The sequence below is a fragment of the Sus scrofa genome, unplaced genomic scaffold (genome assembly GCF_000003025.6).
Source record: "Sus scrofa isolate TJ Tabasco breed Duroc unplaced genomic scaffold, Sscrofa11.1 Contig53, whole genome shotgun sequence".
NCBI classification, from domain to species: domain Eukaryota; kingdom Metazoa; phylum Chordata; class Mammalia; order Artiodactyla; family Suidae; genus Sus; species Sus scrofa.
The window spans coordinates 165,650-183,970 of NW_018085237.1; the positions used below are offsets into that span (position 1 = coordinate 165,650).

At 34.4% G+C, this 18,321-nt stretch overlaps 2 pseudogenes; both read left to right on the forward strand.

Moving 5' to 3' along the window:
- Positions 1–4,668: 4,668 nt before the first annotated feature.
- On the forward strand, positions 4,669–5,800 carry LOC110258876 (annotated as a pseudogene).
- Positions 5,801–13,230: 7,430 nt separating this feature from the next.
- On the forward strand, positions 13,231–14,029 carry LOC100737598 (annotated as a pseudogene).
- The last annotated feature ends 4,292 nt before the right edge of the window (positions 14,030–18,321 follow it).

Below are 18,321 nucleotides of genomic sequence, written 5' to 3' on the forward strand. Positions count from 1 at the left end.
TTATGGGACCTTTTTAAAGATATTTGGAATGAATTCCAGACAAAATATTTAGGTGATTTTTGTTGACAGGGAAGAGAATCCCCCTTAAGGGAGAGAATGAGTTTCTTTGAGTACACAAGCAAAAGTACACTAGAACAAATGGGAGAAGGAGGATGAAGTGTATTAAAAAAGAGAAGAGGGAGATAGGGGATCCCATTGGGAAAGTTCTGAGGTTTGAAGAGGCAAAAATATTACTCAGTCAAGATTGAGAGAGATATCTGAAAGCCAAAGGGAAAGTTTGAAAAAAAATGTTTGCTTGGATTGTATGAAACAGAATTATCATAAGGAGTTCTCTCAGAATCCTTTGGCAATTTGTATTTAGAGGCAAAGCAGATTTACAGCTTGTGTTCATTTTCAGTACCTTGGACAATCATCTTAGGTTATAGTTATACTTTTATTATTTTAAACTTTTAATTATTAAATAAGATACCCAAAGAAACACTATAAAGTAAATTCCTATATAGCTCTTTCTCAGGACAGAAAAAAAAAAAAACAAAAACAAACAAACAAACTAAACCTCTATCCTTTCACAGGTAAACATTCCCCCCACCAGAAAATGTAACCTCTGTCTCTGGAGAACCACTTCTCTCTGTTGTGTGTTTTTATAGCCCAGTTTCTTCATCTGCATGATCGGATTGGTAATAGTACCTATCCCATAAGGTTGTTCTAAAGATAATTAAGTTAAACTACATCACTTGTACCTGACATAGAGTACATGTTTACTAAAGATTTGCTATTATTAGTGGAGCTCACAGAGCAGTTCTGAATTAAGCATCAGTTTTGAATATAGATGTAAAAAAGAGGACAGTTTATTGAAAGTGATATAACACTAGAGCCCAATTTTAATATGTCAGTTCCACTGTTGACAAACGAGTTTAATAAGCCTTTTGTAAACTTAGAGTCATGAAAGAAAATTTTCTATGTCTGTAACGTTCCAGAAAAAAGAAAAAAAATCACCTTAACTGGAAATACATTCAGGAACACACATTTCTTTTTTCCCTTGAGACCATGATAAAAGCATTAGTTGGGGATGGATGGAGATGGCTTCTTAATATAAGGAGCATAACTACAGTTTTCCTTATGTGATAGCAAGGAGAGAAGAAGTTAAAACTGCAGAAATAGCAGATCTCAGTCTTCAAGACTTAATAAAAGGGATTCTGACAACATGCTGCAGAGTTATCTCTTTTTTCAGGGTATTTGTAATCCACATGTAGAGTTTCTCTGGTAACTTGGATCTAGAAGGACACTAACGGGTGAGTTGATTACTTGTGGACATGTAAGTAATTAACTTGAACTAAATAAGTACAGTCTTGGGAGGAAACAAATTCAGTGCAGCTTTAGGATATAAAGTTTACCTAAGTTTTTCCTAAGCTTTCAGCCTAAAAACCCTCAGGAACGATGTGGTGATATAAATATAGAGTCTATAAAAACTCGATGTGACTAGTTTTGGGAAACACAGTACTCTTCCTGTCTTCAAGCATTTTTCTATGGGGTAACCTCCCATCATTTATTTCATTGGGTGGGGTGTTATGTAACTGCAGTTACTAGTATTATGTGAATTTTGTACTTTTACGTATATTTGGGGGAAATTACAAAGTGAAACTCATCAGTAGCACGTAAGTGAGAAACTTGAAAGGAAATTGTTTAAACAATTACAAAATGACCATAATTTCAATGAAGAGAGGACAGAAAAAAAAATGCTATGAACGAAGAATAGATTCAAAGTAAGTACAGAGGAAAAGCATGTGAGTAAATTTTTTTCTTCTCCCTTGCTGTGAGCCTCCACAGATATGTGGTATGTGTTGAAAATATATTTTAACTAGTGGCTTAAGAATAAGCACTAATTAACAGATGATTTTATTTTATTTTTTATTGCTCCAGAAAATAAGGTTTATTTTGAAATAACACACTGTAAACTACTTGTAGCAATGTTGAAGAACAGCTGATTTTAAAATAGGCTGTATCAGTCATCCTGTAATGGTGCAGCAGAAACAAATCCAACTAGGAACCATGAGATTGCAGGTTTGATCCCTGGCTTCACTCAGTGGGTTAAGGACCAGGCATTGCTGTGAGCTGTGGTGTAGGTCACAAACACAGCTTGGATCCTATTGCTGTGGTTGTAGCCTAGGCCAGCAACTGTAGCTCTGATTGTACCCCTAGCCTGGGAATCACCATATGCCACAAGGGGAAGCCCTAAAAAGGAAAAAATAAAAATAAAATAAAATAGGCTTTATTGTCAATTGTATAGTCTAAGACATTTTTAGTTTAAGGAAACACTAAATTCAAGGAGGATCTGGTTGTCCACTGAGAGTGGGATGACATATTCTAGAAAACAAGATGAAAGTCAGAAAAATACTGCCTATTTTATTGGGTGAATGTATATAAAAAAGGGACACACTCATATAGCTCCAGGGAGATGGCCAGTGTTGACCAAGATTATGGTAATTTTAATTCTGAAGTAGACTTAAAGCTGGAAAGGTTTTTAGAGCAATGAGGCAATTCCCTCATTTCACAGATATGAAACTTATGAGCCAAGAATGTAAATTTATAGACATAAGAAGTGGCAATGTTAGGGCATGTCCCCCAATATTTTTATCTACCTACTTTTTTTACATGGCCAAGAACCAAGATGCCATGGTAGTATTCATGCTTGAGAGAAGCATGAACCTATTCCTACAAAAGTGTGTGAGCTCTACTTGTGTTACATTGTAGAGCTGGCTTATTAATGATAGGATTCTAAACTGACTGGATTTATGAATTTTCATATATGCTTTAGCTTAGCTTATAGTTCTGTGTTTCCATTTTCACATCTTCCATTTGAATTTGAGGGGCTAAAATTGGACAGTGGCTATTTGAGGAAGTATCTTGGTTTTGTCTGGAAGATCGAGAAATGTGTGCAAACTTTAGAGTTGGGTGAGGTAGGGTTAATGTTAAATTTATCTTGTTGCTTTGGTTTTTTACTTTTGAGAAATTATAAATGCAGGCAGTGGGGTAATAAAACTTATATTATAAACCTGTTTTTCTATACACTAGTTGTGTTACTATATAAAAATTCTTTTGCTTCTTTAAATTAATTTAAGCTATTTTTCTTTGTGTACATTCATTTTAATACAATAGTACTGTCATGTTCGCACTGTTAGTCTCTTCAAAAGCTTCCTCATCTGTGATGAAAGTTGTCTCAAAACCAATCTGAATTCTATAAAGCAGGAAATATTTTCCTAGATTTCCTAACTGGAAAACTTTTTTGAAAGAAACTGACTGATTTGCAAAGATTATCTCTGAAGTTACAAGCTGAATTTAAACCTGTAACCAGGGGTTGTCCTGAAATTATAATGAATGACTGAATTGTACTCATAATTTTTAAAGACATTAAAATATGTAACAGTTAATCATGGTAATTCTATGTCTGTGAAGAAGCTGAATCAAGGAGAATTGCCAGGTAGGAAATTAAGTATAGCTAAGATATGGAGTTTCCATTGTGGCACAGCAGAAACGAATCTGGCTAGGAACCATGAGGTTGTGGGTTGTATCCCTGGCCTCACTCAGGGGGTTCAGGATCCCACGTAGTGGGGAGCTGTGGTGTAGGTCACAGACTTGCTGTAGCTGTGGCTGTGGCTGTGGCTGGCAACTGTACCTCCAATTGGACCCTTAGCATGGGAACCTCCATATGCCTTGGGCATGGCCCTAAAAGAAAAAAAAAAGGAAAAAAGGAAAAAAAAATTATGGCTAAGATTCAAGTAGTATTTTTAGTAAACTCTTAATAAAAGTAGATTGATGAACTGGATTTGCTTGAGGACATTCCCAGCTTTCTTGACTTGGAGATTTAAAATTATGTAAGAAAATTAATATACCTAAGGGAGGGGTAAGGAACATATTTCAGATACATGCAATGAATAACTCAAGCCAGTAGTATATTCAGGTTTATTATTTTATTCAAATTCAAGCAAATAGCCTTTTTTACATATTGGCTAATATTAACTACCATCTGATTTGGGGAATCATCAGAAGCTATTTCTCAATAATTTGTTCTTAAATTAATTCAGGTTCTTAAAGTTTCATCTCCATTACAGTGTGATTATTTGTGATATGTGTAGCAATGTTACTTTAATCAGTAATAGGGAGAATTGAAGAGGATATTTATATAGGGATTGATTAAGAAGCCAGGTGTGAGGTTAGGGCTTAAAAATATACTATGAAAGTGCAGAGATTGTGAAGATATCTCTTAACGATCAATCCTAATTTTTTAAACATAAAATTATAAGTATTTGATGAAACATTGTTAGTCAATCAGTGCCATCTTTTCAGCAGCATCTAAAACTGTTGTTGGTTAATCAAAATAATTTATGTCATCTAAGGCCGATGTTGATCATGATTTGCTGGAAGATTTAAAGGAAATCAATTAGCATATGTTTACACAGAGTCTTGGCAGAGAGCATTTAAATGAATACTCAATTTTTTATTCTTTGAGACAATTTAAAGAGGTGTATTAAACTCAGTTAGCATCTTGAATATCATTCCTCTTCTCAATAAAAATTTCTAAATATAGGCTCATGAATTATAACATTTCAGGTGATATATATATATATATATATATATATATATATATATATATTCTGTCTATCCTGGACCATGGAAAAAAGCAATAATGTTACTGTATTTATTCTCTTGGGACTTTCCAAAAACAAGGACATTGAGATCCTTTGCTTTGTCTTATTTTTACTTTGGTACATTGCCATTTGGGTAGGCAATGTATCATTATGCTCATAATGATTTCTGTCATATGCAGTCAGCTAATTGAGCAACGTTATGTACTTTTTCCTTAATTACCTTTCTCTCTCTTACCTTTGCTACACCTCCACTGTACCACCCAAACTGATAACTGACTTACTGGCAGAAAGGAAGACCATTTCCTACAGCAACTGCATGACACAGCTCTTTTCCACTCATCTCTTTGGAGGCATGGAGATCTTCATCCTGATAGGCATGGCCTATGACTGCTACGTGGCCATCTGCAAGCCCCTGCATTACACAAGCATCATGAGAAGACACAGGTGTAACACAATCATCATAGCCTGTTGTACTGGAGGGTTTGTACACTCTGGCAGTCAGTTTCTTCTCAACATCTTCTTACTGTTCTGTGGGCCCAATGAGATTGATCACTACCTTTGTGACATTTACCCTTTGCTGATAGGCCTGCTCTCATACCCACTTAGTAGGTCTCCTAGTCATTGCTAATTCAGGCCTAATTGTCTTGGTGATCTTTGTTGTCTTGATGTTGTCTTATTTTTTTATACTGTACAGCATCAGGGCATATTCTCTGGAGAGCCGCAGCAAAGCTCTTTCTGCTTGCAGTTCTCATATCACAGTTGTAGTCCTGTTTTTTGCACCTGCATTATTCATTTACATTAGACCAGCCACAACTTTCCCAGAAGATAAAATGTTTGCTCTTTTTTTTATACCATCATCGCCCTATGTTCAACCCTCTGATATACACACTGAGAAACATGGAGATGAAGAATGCCTTGAGCAAAATTTGGTGTCATCATACACTCCTGGAAGGAATGTAAATTTTCAGAAGCTTTTCTGTGTTTTATGCCATTGTTCTCTGAGTCTTCAATAATAAATAAGATCTATTCTCATCACCCTCTGGACTTATTGCTCTGAGAGAGAAGTAGGCAAGCCAGAAGTTTATCCTCTCTGTTGTTTTATGCTTCTGCACTGGCACTTCATCAGCAAATTGAGCATTATTCTTATTCTTAACTTTTTCCATCTGACTTATTCACTAATAATTGTGTTCCTATGATACGAAATAACCTGATGATGTTCTAAAAATTAAAAAAAGCTATATCACCTTTTGGCATTAACTTGAAAAAAGTGAAATAGATCATGTGCTTTTCATACCTTAAAATGCTCAGAAGCTGAATTAAATATTACCTTCAATTGTTAAACTTTTACTCAATTATAAATACAGAAAATTTCATGTAGCATATAGGCACCGCTTATGAACTATCACAAACTGAGCAGTATCATGCAGTCAGCAACTAGATTGAGTCAGAAATTCCAGTATTCCAGAACACCCCCTTGTGCCCCATTAAAATTACTATCTCCTAAAGATAATCACTGTCTTCATCTCTAAAATTGATTAATTATACCTATTTTATAATAGAGATTATACTTTTGTTTTTGCCATTATGTTTGTAAGACTCATTTCTCATGTTTTAATATTTCTGATTGATTTTATTGATTGATAGTATCTCATATGAATATTTGACAATTAATTTATCCATCTTCTTATTGACAGGTATTTGGGTCATTTACCATTCAGAATTATTATGAGTAGTACTGCTTTGAACATTTTGTAACATGTCTTTTTGTGAAGATATGCCTTCTTTTGTTTCTTTTTAACATGCTTTCTATTGAGATTAAGACAAAATTTTGACATAGTGGTTGTGTTCTTGTGTTCATAACTTCTACTATATTACTGACATAAATAAAACATTAAATAAAAATTATTGTCAACAGAAAAACTCTAGAATGGATGGAATAAAAAGCTTAGAAATATGTGAAACTTATAACACTTTTAGAATTCATCCATGGGGTCTGGTTTATGTTAATAAAATGCAAAACAACCTGTTAGTCACAAGTTGGAAAAAGAGAAAGCTTTTGGAATATATAATTTATACAAGGGAGCTCAGGAAAACTCTCACGAATAGAGCAGTAGATAATGTTAACAAGATTTACATATCAATATTCACCACTTGGAAATTTTAATATGTAGGATATTTACTGGAGCATATGAAGTTGATTGTCATGGTAAGTAAATCTGGTAAAAATATTTATTTAGTTCCTGAGGAAAAAATGTGTTTTAGTCTTCCTCCAAATAAAGGCAGTGGTTCCAGACAAAGAAAGTGTATTCTGAGTATATGCTAATGCTGGAGTGCCATGCACACAAATACACACATATGCGCAAAAAAACACTTCAGAAAAAACAAATTTACAGAGACTTCTATTTCTGGCATAATTGGATTAAATTCTTTTGAATTGAAAATCAAAAATGAAAGAGAAAATACTTAATTTTTGTCCCAAAGTATATGATTATGTTACTGAAAGTGGCAACCAGCTGCTTTCCACTCTAAAGCCAATAAAGAGGAAAGGAAAATTTGCTTTTGTTTGGAGGCTGGCAACCAGGGCAGTGGGGTAGGGATTGTGGGTTCCTGTCCAAAGGCCAGCTACTCCCACTGACAATCAGTGGGCAAGTGATTTTAAAGGGAAGTTTCAGGGATGTATAGGCAGAGGGATTGTACTACATGCAGAAACAGGACAGCTAAGCTGTGACAGTCATCTTGAAATTGGTCATACAGTGGTCTGATGAGTGTCATCTTGATTGTTTTAAGTACAGTTAGTCTTCAGTTTCAGGACTGATTTGTTCCAATTTCTTTGAGTTCAGTTCTCAGAACTGTGGCAGCTTATGTCATAGCTATGATCTGGTCATCATGTAGTTAAATGTCTTCTACCTGGTAGAAGTGGAAGTCTCCACAAAACAGCTTACAGAATATGGCTCAGAATATTATCTATAGGCTCTTGAGGAGGAAATAAAGGTCCTTGACTTTGCTTAATGAATAAACCATTATTGTTGTGTCCTATTTGACTGCTTCCCTTTGCTTCTGCATTTTCTCACTTCTCTGATTAAAATTATTCTTTGGCTAAAGCTTTTCTACAAACAAAAGGCAGGCAGAGGACATGGTGGCCTCCTCCATAGGGTCCTGCTCTGTTTCCATCACATAACAAAACAAACAAAGACAAAAAAATGTGAATATAGGAGAAAATTATATTGAAGATAGATACCTGAATAATATGTAATACAAAGGCTGCCTTTACGTAGTCATCAGACACAAATATAAATATATTTATAAAAATAAATAATTCAAAAACATGATATGGGAACATGAATCTCAACATTGTCCAGGGTGTTAAATGAAATAATGATAATAATAATAAAATAAAGAGAATATTTTAATTTGAAACTTGATGGATAAAACAGAGTACCTACAATTAAGAAAGAGTCAGTAAATGGAATGTTAGATATTAACAAATTTCCAGAGCACAGAATTAGACAAAGAGATGGAAAATATTAAAAAATATATTAATAGACATTATCAATGAAGTAGAAGGAAGGAACATGTGTATCCAACTCCAGGGTTTGGGCAACAATGAGAAAAAAATATTTAAAGAGATGATTACTGAACATTCATGAAAATAAACAAAGAATGAAATACTGCCATTTGCAGCAACACAGTGGTCCTAGAGAATAGCATGCTAAATGAAATAAGTCTGAGAGAGAAAGACAGATACTATATGATATCGCTTAGATGCGGAACCTCAAAAAAAATACAGATGAATCTATGCACAAAACAAATGAACTTACATAGAAAACAAAGCTATGTTTTACCAAAGTGGGAGAGGAGTGGAGGGACAGATTAGGAATATGAGAATAACAAATTATATACATGAAATAATTAAGCATCAAGGATTCACTGTAGAGTACAGGCAATCATACTTGATGTCTTGTAATAATATATAATATTGAGTCCCACTAGATGTTTCACAGCTAGTGTGAACCTTTTCATTTTTCAAACAGAAAGTTAACTTGGTTTGGTTACTCTCTTTTCCTTTTTCTTGAAAAACCCAATCTTCCATTTGAGAAATGGAAATAACTATGGAGGTAAACACCTTGGAACCTAGGGGAATAAGTTGCCAGCTAGCTAGTAGTTTTATTGTGGAGTGACTCATACATCTGTGTTGCTTGTCCATGATTATTATTGGGGCTCTGCATCTTTTGTTTAGATCTTTTTGTTCTTCCCCTCAGAAAAATAGAGACCTTCTCTAAAGGAAACCATGTGCTTCATCAGGGCTGCATATGTTTCCCTCCTGTTTTGCAAAAGAGAAACTTAGCTAGAGCTGGAAGAATTTCCTGAGCTTCCTTGGGTGTGAGTAATAATATTGCTTATATACATATGGCTGGGTCCCTACTCTGTGTAGCAGAAATTGGCACCACACTGTAAATCAACTATACTTTAATAATAGTAATTTTTTTTAAAAAAGATCTCTGCCCTCTAGTGCCCAGAGCCTGGCTGATTCAAAAGATGAAAAGTAAATTTACAGTCTGAAAATTCCCGGGAGAACTTAAGAATATAACCTTAGATGACTGGTTAGTGATTATGCTAAGTTTCTTTTTTATAAATGCTTTTGGGAAAGCAATTTCTTCCAGCCTTCAAAGGTACAAATTCTTAGAATCTGCTTCAGTTTATATTTAGCTCTTCCAGGGAAAATTTCCTGCAGGCATCAGTATAAAAGGGATGACTCGTAGGGAGTGTAGGTGCACAGGCCTTTAGCAGGTATATAAAAGTGTTCCTTGTTTAGTCTTGATTCAGATCAGGTAAAAACAAATTATATCTGCAACCTTAAGACCAGACCATATCCCTGTGTAATGGCTATATATTTCTCTGTGAATTCTACATAGATTCAAGGGTATCTAACTCTTGATTTCCCTTGGAAAACAATAGGATTTCTTCCAGAAAAGCAATCTTGAAGATATTTGCAGAGAATTAATCTAGCTTGTTTGAGTCACTGGTTTATAGTCTTGCATTTCATTTCAGGTTTATATGCCAGAGAAAGCCTATAGCACAGTGGGTACCAAAGGTGTAGAATGCATGAAGCAGGTATTTTCCTAAGAGACAGAAATTAACCTGAAGGCAACTCAGAGGGAATCATCCTGATATTTTTTTGTTTTAGTCTAATTACATGTTGTTTGCCGTTTGTTCTCTCTGTTATTGTGAAGCCATCCATTAATCATAATATAAATATCTGGGTAAGAGTAGAGCATGCTTTATTGATGCTTAGTTTTAATTGTATATTACAAGCTGAATTTGATTAAGGGAGAATTATTAAATGTTTGAAATGTTTAGGTTTTCTGTGACTTCTGAATATCTAATCTCCCTTTCAAATGATCATCCTTCTAAAATAGATTAGACTGACTGGGGCCAGATAAGGTAAGTTAATTGTATGGAAAGGAAATTTGTCTTGTGGTTATGTACTAGGTACCATACTAGGGAAATTTACATGGTAATTTCATGTATATCTCATTATTTTCTTTAACTAGTTATCAGTATCACAATTATATAAGGATTCTGAGATACATGCAGGTCAAATGTCCTTTCTGTGGAATTTTTCTATAAAATTGAAAAAGGATACTTTGTTTCTTATTGTAAATTCTTAGTAAAAGGTTTTGGAAAGCAAAATATTTAAAACAATTGTTGGAGCCAAAGTTTGTTGATTGTCTAATTTTACGCTGGATGAGAGGGCTTTGCCTTTTGTTAATCCATAAATAAATAAATTCTGACCTGGTGGCAGCTTTTATATAAACCTAAGTATTAAAAATTGAAGTGAAAAATTAGCTGGTCATTAGGATTTATTAATTCACCTAATGGCAAATGTGTGTATGTCAGAAACATTAAAAAACTGATAGATCCCTATTGGTTGTATACTCATTTTGAATCGACGTAATTAATTATAGTTCTCTACTCTATTTTATACTTGTCAGCTTTTCTAATTCTTTTGTTATTGCCTTTATAAAAACCACTTCCAGTACTTTCTTTATATATGATTTAATGTTTTGAAATGTTTCCTTTAATCAAAGGAAGGTCATTTTTTCCTTGACTATCATTCTATCCCTTCAGTTTATTTATTAGTTTGTGTCATTGTTAGTATCTTAGCGACATTTACTTGATAGCTACCATTAATTTCCTTAACATTATTTAATTAACAGTAAATAATTAATTCCTTACCAGTATAAACTGGGACATTAAAAACTTACTGTGACAAGGTGTTACAAAATAATTTGACTTTTTTTTTTTTTTTTTTGCCTTTTCTGGGGCTGCTTCCTGTGGCATATGGATGTTCCCAGACTAGGGGTTGAATCAGAGCTGAAGCTGCTGGCCTGCACCACAGCCACAGCAACACAGGATTCGAGCCGCGTCTGCAACCTACACCACAGCTCAGGGCAATGCCAGATCCTTAACCCACGAGCAAGGCCAGAGATCAAACCCGCAACCTCTTGGTTCCTAGTCGGATTCGTTAACCACTGCACCACAACGGGAACTCCATGAAATAATTTGAAATCACAGAAATGCTAGTCTACACCATAATTCTTATAACTGTAAAAGTGTATTTTTACAGTGATCTAGCATTATCACGTATGTGCCATTTTGTAAAGAATTTGAAATATAGATTCAAATAGTTCCTACTATTTCTGTCCTCCATGATTTGCTGTCACCTCTGCTTTCATCCAAAGGAGGCAGTGCCAGACTGAATGAAAATCAGATTTAGTTTCTATGAGTGACTGTTTATTGGCTTTCTGATTTGGGATATTGGTTGAGTTACTTTTGAGCAGATTCTCTTGTATCAAAACAATGAATTGGATCATCTTTCTATGACTAAGTCATTCTAATAATTATCCTCCTTTTTAGTTAATGATTCTCTTTAAATCAGCTTAGATTTATTTAAATGAAAATTATAAGTCATTGTTATATTATAGACATCTCTTATAACTGCAATTGTGAAAATATATTTTTAAAGAACCAGGAAAAATTAATGCATTCTATTCAGGTACCTTAGTCTGTAGAAAATATGATAAGATCCATTGCCTTTTGTTAAAAAAAGAGACTAGAAAGGTGAGATATTAAAGATATAATACAGTCAAGTCAAAATCATCTCCCTCATGTCATCAGATATATTGAATAAGATGGTACTTAAATGTATTGTCATGTCTATTTGTTAGCCTAAATTAGCTCATGTAGTAATATAGCTATATGACTTGGGCATTGCTGGATTTGTTGATCTTTACATAGTTTTATAACAAAAATTTATATATTTTAAAAAGATACTTGAATATGGTCTTCCTAGCTGATCTAAAAATAAGGTCAAAGTGCTGTCTGGATTTTACCCAAGTCCCCACCGGAGTGAAGAATAGCATTTAGGTGGGATCCCCTCTATGGAGGCCTTCTTTCCAGTCTTGCATACTTCATGTCTTAAAAATTATACAGAAAATGATGTAAACAAATTCATTAAACAATCTCTCATTCCTCCAACAAATAATACTTAAATGCTTGCTGATCATAAGCTGTCCTTTATTGTCTTTTTAATATCTATTACTGAATTGCAGTGCCTACACAGTAAACATATAAGTATATAAAAACATACCAAAGGTGCAGAGTTCAAACACACTAGTGCAGTTTAAGCAGTTTTCTTTTCCCTTTACCTGTCACACCACTAATTTTAAAAAATGCACAGTTTACCACAAAAGCATTAACTTTAACACTAAAAAGGTAAATGGAAGAAATGCATATAGCTTACAATTGTTTTTATGAGATTAATCTTTCACAAGCCTTCTAATATTTACAGTTACATATTCCATTATCATAAAAGTGACTCCCAGGTACATTTTGTCTCACTCATGGCAAATTAAATCATCTGTATTGCAAATAAGTTGTCCAATCAAGCAGTTAAAAATTCAGGTAAATAAATCATAATTTTATTTATATTCCTTGTATATATGCATGCAGAAAATACAGGGAAGTAGTCTGCATCCTGTTGGAGAAACATAAATGACATAAAATGAAAATTTTCTATGTAGGACAAAACCACATTTAACTTATCACTATAACACATACCCAGAAGTAATGCAATAAAAGTTCATTTTTCTCTAAACATTATCAATAATATTCACATAATTTTCCCTTTCCCTTTAGGCAATAATAATATGTTAATCACTAAATTTTAAAACTGAGGAACAGTAACTTGAATACATAATTAATTTTACTGATATAACAGTAATTTTGGGTAGAAATGAAAAATACTAGGGAGAGAATTTTTCTATAATTCCCAAGAACAAATAAAATCAATAATAATATTTTATTAATTTACTTTCCATGGTTAATGATTTTACATGATTATAAATATTTCTATCCAAATGTCCATTTTTTAAATTTTTTCTTTCAGATACACATCTATTTTTGGATAGCATACAAGAAAAATAGAATATGACAAATCAGAGAAATATATCAGAGTTCATTCTTTTGGGCCTTTCTTCTGACCAGAAGATATTTTGCTTTATATTGTTCATATTCTGTTATGTTGCCATCTTGGTGGGAAACCTTCTGATCCTTGTCTCCATTTGATGCAGTATCCTTTTTCACCAACCAATGTACTATTTCCTCAGCCACTTATCCTACATGGACATCTGCTATACCTCCTGTATGACACCCAAACTGATAGGTGACCTGCTTCTGGAAAGGAAAACCATCTGTTACGGTAATTGCATGTTGCTGGTCTTTTCCTTGCATTTCTTGGGAATGATTGAAATCTTCATCCTTACAATCATGGCCATTGACTGCTGTGTTGCCATCTGCAAGCCTCTCCACTACATGATTGTCATGAAATATAGACAAGATGCAATCCTCTGGTCTTGGCTGCCTGGACTGGGGGGGGCTGTCCATTCCTTTTCTCTGTTCTCTATGATCATCAATTTGCCCTTCTATGGCCCCCGTGAAATTGATCACTATTATTGTGATATTTTTCCCTTTGCTGAAAGTGGCCTGTAGGGATTCCCACATTACTGGTGTCCTTGTGGTTGCCAATTCAGGAATGGTTGCCTTAGTAACCTTTCTTCTCTTGTTTGGGTCTTATGTCATCATATTATTTACCTTAAGACATCACTCAGCTGAAGGAAGGTGCAAAGCCCTCTCTTAGCTGTGGGTCCCACATCACTGTGATTGTTTTATTTTTTGGACCTTCTATCTTTGCCTACCTCAGACTCCCCACCACTTTCCCTGAGGATAAAATATTTTCTCTCTTTTATACCATCATAGCTCCTATATTCAATCCTTTAATCTATACTTTGAGAAATACAGAGATGAAAAAGACCGTGAGATAGGTTTGGTGTCCAAAGATATTTTCAGAAGAAAAGCATAATTGATTTGTCCTACTCAATATGCTAAAAACTATATGCCAGTTAAAAGTAAACTTGGAATCAGAAAGATCTATTAGCTCTGAGATCATTGAACTTAAAATGTTCATATTATAAGTATCAAAGGTAATAAGCTGAAGAATTAAAATTTTCATTAGTGACAATGAGATTGGGTAGGGATAAATGTGAATTAAAGATATATTAATCTGAAAAAAATAGTTGTTATGTCATACAGAGTAGGTAATTCTGAAGCTGACTGAATTTTAATAGTCATTTACATGTGAAATTTGAACATGGAATTAGACAACTTTTTGGAATTTGTAAAAATACAATAGACTAAAAGTGCTTTTCAGAAAATAAAATCAATATATATTTTATTATTGATCTTTATTTCCTGTTAGGATATTCAATCTTGTATGATGATAGTTTGAAATAAATTATGCAATGAAAAATCCACAGGGGAGTTCCTGTCATGGCACAGTAAAAACAAATCTGACTAGGAACCATGCGGTTGTGGGTTTGATCCCTGGCCTTGTTCAGTGGGTTAAGGATCCAGTGTTACTGTGCACTGTGGTGTAGGTTACAGATGAAGCTTGCATTCTGCATTTCTGTTGCTGTGATGTAGGTCGGCCAGTTTGACCCCTAGCCTGGGAACCTCCATATGCAGCCCTAAAAAATAAAAGGGAAAAAGAATTCAACAGAGATCATTTGGTTTAATGTGTAAAGATAAAAAGGATGGTTATACCTGTCCCCTAGGAACTGTAACAAGCCCTTTCCATCTCCCTTAGAGTATAAAAGGCAGGAACAAAGTGACTGATGGCAATTTATAGTTCTGTTATAGAGTTTATTTATCATACTGCATATACTCAGAGTGTGGAAAGACAAGAGGAGAAAATTAATGGATCTAATCCCTTGCCAGTAGAGCTAAATTGAGTAACCATAAGACTTCATCGGGGAAGGAACTGCACAATCAACTTGTCCTTATACATATATACGAGAAATTAATTCAATTTGCATCTAAGTGGACAGTAAATTTTTAAATGTATAAAGTTTTCACTTAGCATAATTCTTTTTGTTTACATTTTTCTTTCCTCTTAAGAGAAAAATGTAACAAAATCACAACAATTTAACATTTTAAAAACATACTAACATATGTTCCCACTGTGGTTCAGTAGGTTAAGGATCTGCTATTGTCTATGCATTGGCTTGGGTTGCTGCTGAGGCATGGGTTTGATCCCAGGCCCAACACAGTAGGTTAAGGATCCGGTGTTGCTGCAGCTCAGGTTGTAGCTGGGGCTTGGAATAATCCCTGGCCTTGGAACTTATCTGTGCTGTGGATGCAGCCAGAAGAGGAAAAAAAAAAAAAATACCAACATTGTACATAAACAAAATACATTATTTGTAGGTATTGTGATGAGAATATTTCTGAGATTCCCAAGATTTCCAGAAAAAAATGAAAAAAAATTATATTACCAAGATGTAGATAAATAGTATCTCAATTAAAAGGAACAATCATAAGCAAGTGGATAACAGTGGAATATTAACCGAGGAGTTATTTGAAAAACTTGAAAATTATTTGAAACCCAAAATGTAAGAGAACATCAAGCAATTTCAATAGTAATGCAAAAACAAAGGATGGTGAAACTGACATGAGAGGGAATTTGTAACAAAATTAATTTGTGAAGAATTACATAAATTACAAATTGCACAATGAATATTGTATTAAGACCTCTCTAACACCAAATATTAAAAAATTTTGCAATGTCTACAGGTTTTGAGAGAAAAGGTGAGAATGATAAACATTTTGCTATGTCTACAGGTTTTGAGAGAAAAGGTTGAGAATGATAACATTCTTTCTAATCCCACTGTCTTTCATTTATGCAGTAAAGAAAATGACACCTTCACACTTGTTTGGCTTCATGACATATACTACCCTCATGTTATTTTTGATCAAAATTTTTAAAACTTTACTGAAATTAATTTCATGACAACATAAGCAATGAGTCAATGTAAAGCACTTAAGAGGAAGTCAGGATATAAATAATGTATTTCATCTTCAGCCACAAAGGCCACATCTAATAGCAGTGGAGGGGGGTGAGAATTAAACCAGGAGTCTTTAAACTTGATTGGAATACCAGTTTGCCATTTCTTTACAACATGACTTTAGTGAAAAAACAAACATCTAGGAGTTCCCATTGTGTCTCAGCAGAAACGAATTTGCCTAGTGTCTATGAGTCCATGGGATTGATCCCTGGCCTCGCTCAGTGGGTTTAGGATCTGGTGTTGCCATGGGCTGTGGTGTATGTCACAGATGTGGCTCCAGTCTGGCATTGCTGTAGCTGTGGCATAGGCCAGTGACTGTAAAAACAATAGAAAATATGTATACAGTATGAATCAATTGTGTTTTGTCCATGTGTATACTTATTAGGTATATAAATAGTGTTTACATTTAGTTAAGTGGATAATATCCTATATACATTTTTAATTGATTTTTTTAAAGCTATGGAGCAGCATATATTTGGCTATTTTCACCTTGAAGCATAAAGAATCCATGGAAGCAAATTTTTTTCCTAGGTGAGGAAATAAGGCTAGAAAGATCACTGGAGTAGGAGAGGCAGAGCAAAGCCTTGAGGATGTCTGCAGAACAAAGAAGGGGAGGAGTTCCCTGGTGGCTCAGTTGGTTAAGGATTTGCTGTTGTAACTACTGTGGCTCTGGTTCCTGCTGTGGTGAGGGTTCAATCTCTGGCCCAGGAACTTCCACATGCTGTAGATGTGGCAATAAAACCAAAGTACAGAAAGGGAAGTTCAGAAGGAAAACCACGGAAGTTCTTATGAATTAATAGTAGGAATAAATATGAAAATATGACCTTGACCAAAGGAGGCGTCTCAAAGAAAAGATCATAACATCTTTTTAAAAATTTTTATTATAGTTGATTTACAATGTTCTGTCAATTTCTGCTGTGTGACAAAGTGACCTAGTTATAAATTTATATACATTATTTTTTTTCACATTATCCTTCATTGTGTTCCATTACAAGTGATTAGGTATTGTTCCCTGTGCCATACAGCAGGATCTCATTGCTTATTCATTCCAAATGCAGTAGTTTGCATCTGGATCATAACTTAAAACAGGTTTCAATAGTGGTACACATTTTCAATTATAAGAATAATAAATTGTGAGGATATAATACATAGCATGGATAATTAGTAATGTTTTATGGTTTTATATACTTGTAAATTTCTGAGAGTAGATTTTAAGCTTTCTCACCACACATACCAAAAAAGTGGTTAACTGTGTGACGTGATGGATGTATTTATGCCTTAATCTTGCTAATAATTCCCCAGTGCGTATGTACATAAAATCGTTATGTCATACACTTTAAATAAATACAATGATTTCATTAATTTTTCCTCTACAAAGCTAAAAAAAAATGTTTCCTTAAAAGTATAAGAAATAGACTGGACGAAGGTGAAATACCTAGACTTATACTCAAGTTAGTTCTTTAAAGGCAAAACAAACTTCACACTCTATCCTGGGTAGCTTCGATGCTTGGATATGGTTTAAGGTCAGCTTACATATTTTTCATATATTAATTATGAAATGTAACACATAAAAGACTTGCAATAAGAGAGAGGGAGAGGCAGAATTGGACACAGAGACAGAAAAGAGTGATGGAAATAATCTCATCTCCACCTGAATCAAGAAAAAGAGCACTATTTTCATCTCTAAAGTCACTATCTCCCATCTGATCCTCACTGCTTCCCTTCCCCTAAAATTTGCTATTCTCTTGACTTTTATTGATCATGTCCTGCTTGCCTGGTGTTGGAAGAGGTCATCAAGAGGACATGCCCACTGGTCTAATTGGTCCATAAGCTGGACCAATTAGAGTCTCCCTCCATCTCCATTTTTGGGATGTACTCTTTCCCACTGTTCCATAGATGGAGACATTTTCGAGGATGCAACCTAAAGAGTTAGGTATTGTTGAGACCATCCACACTGGATATGTGATAGAACCCAGTTAAGGCCTCTATGTGAACTTTAAATTTCTGGCAGGCAAGTGCATAGATGTGCTTGTCTTGCAGACATGCAAGGAAATCCTCCCATGTAAGTCTTATTAAAAGTACCATCTGCCAATCTGGAGTGGTCTGCCTCTTTCTTCTGTCTTTCCTTGCCCTCCATATTCACAGGCCATTTTGTGGACCAATACCTGGCCACCTTAGGCAAAGCATACATCTTATCTATTACTGAGTTTTCTCAT